The following is a 2,117-nucleotide window of genomic DNA, read 5'->3' on the forward strand; positions in this document are numbered from 1 at the left end:
AAGTATGAATTTAAAAATTAAAAACAATAAACAAACAAATTCAAAACAAAGAAATTCTTTGTACTAGAACTTTTTAAATTGAAGCCACTCACGTTTAGTGGACAACAAAAATACGAAGAACTATGATAACAAACTTACAACAAGACATTACAGAACATTTTAATGAGCTTTATATCACGTTTAAGTAACAATAAGCCTATATTTGACATGTATGTGAATGGCGGAGTTGCCGCTTTCCTCCTTTTCGGTGGGTTTTTATATTAAAAAGGCATCAAAATGGGAAAAACCCCCCTTGGTATCTCTGCATCTGTTAAACTTTTTATGGGAAGATGTATGAAAATTCAACTTGCTATAATTTCATATGCTTAACAGTATCACAACAGTATGTTTACAGTATCTCCCCATAACTTTTCATATGAAAAAATTTATTATATGCATCCCACTCGATATCATTGAATTCCTCATTAGAACATGTAGTCCCTCTATTTTAGCGTATCAACAGTTCATATGGCTTCATACCATGTAAATGCGCCATAACTCTTAATCAAAATGTTGGGAAATCAAGTTTGAAAGTTTTTTTATCAGACTTAACTCTAAATTAATGTAATTGACATTGTAAAACATATGGATTCCGTGTACGCATGGTTATCTGGGTTTTGGTATAACATAAAACATCCAAAGGTTAATCAAGTCAACCCATTAACTCAAAATTGGTAAATTTGCACATTTATGCTTCTGGCTTGACACTTAAACTACTAAACTAAAAGTTAATTGTGCATTCACACACATTAATTTTTGGTATATTGTGCATAACACACAAAGTTGATGTAGAACCATTAGTCGATTTTTAAAAGCTGTTTTTGACAGACTTTTTTGTGCTGATTACGAACCCGTAACTCAATACTTACCATCTCTCCAAATTTTGAGAAAAACGAGGCCAAAATGTTAAAAAATCGCGTTTTGTGTAATATTTTAGGAGCTCTATCAAAGAAACAAAAGGTGATAGAACCATTTACTTAGGCTTAAATTAAAGCTAGAACTCTCGACTACTATTCCTGAAAATACTGGTTTTAGCGAAGTTTGAGTACCTTCCGCACAAAAGGCGTTAGAACCTTCCACTTAGGCTTAAATTAAGGCTTGAACTTTCGACTGCAATCCCTAAAAATACCATCCTTGCACCTTCACCCTAAGGTCACTTATGGTAATTTATTTTAAAGCAAAAAATGATTTTGGCACATTTTTTTTTCAATAGCACAATTTTTCAGTATTTTTTTTATTGTTCAATAATTGACTATTAGTAACCATCAGGTCAGGGTGCAGGGATTGTATTTACAAGGACAGAATCGAGAATTTTAGCTTTAATTTAAGCCTAAGTGGAAGGTTCCATCAGCTTTTCTCTCTTTGCTAGAGCTTCTCAAATATGGCAAAAAATGCGATTTGTTGACACTTTTTGCTGTTAAATAAGTCGCTGTAATTGACCATCAGGTCAAGGTGCAGGGATGGTATTTACAGGGACAGTAGTCGAGAGTCCTAGCTTTAATTTAAGCGTAAGCGGAAGATTCTAGCACCTTCTCTTTCTTTGCTAGAGCTTATAAATTTTGCAAAAACACGATTTTTTGACATTTTGACCTCGTTTTTCTTAAAATCTGGACCTGATGAAAACTTTATAATTACGGATTCGTAATCAGCAGAAAAATATCCATTGAAAACAGCTTTAACATTTGTCGTACCAAAATCAGTGTTGCCCTGTATCATTTTTAATCAAGAAAGATTTGTGTAAGAACTTTGGTGTACATAGGTTGTACAAAAATGACAAATTATAAATAAATTTGCAAAAATTTATTTAATAAGCAATTTTTGGCATTTATGTGCGCAATATCTATACATATGTACGTACATACATATGTATGTATTTATACTTGCTGGATATTATTATTTAATTACATTTGAAAATTATTAATTTTGCATTTTGAGGTATTATTTTTGTATACATCGGAAGAAATGTGGCTCCTCGAGCACACGCCTCACTCCACCCCCCCCCCCCCCCCCCCCCCCCCCCCCCCCCCCCCCCCCCCCCCCCCCCCCCCCCCCCCCCCCCCCCCCCCCCCCCCCCCCCC

The 2,117-nt window shown here is 35.0% G+C and overlaps 1 protein-coding gene across 3 annotated transcripts in view; it reads left to right on the forward strand.

Moving 5' to 3' along the window:
• The window catches only part of Gli (carboxyl ester lipase-like protein Gli), a 105,906-nt gene that overhangs the window by 86,649 nt on the left and 17,140 nt on the right, over positions 1-2,117 (forward strand). The window lies entirely within an intron of this gene.

Source organism: Rhagoletis zephyria, unplaced genomic scaffold, assembly GCF_001687245.7.
Source record: "Rhagoletis zephyria isolate East Lansing unplaced genomic scaffold, Rhagoletis_zephyria_1.1 Rzeph_scaffold_01175, whole genome shotgun sequence".
Taxonomy (NCBI): domain Eukaryota; kingdom Metazoa; phylum Arthropoda; class Insecta; order Diptera; family Tephritidae; genus Rhagoletis; species Rhagoletis zephyria.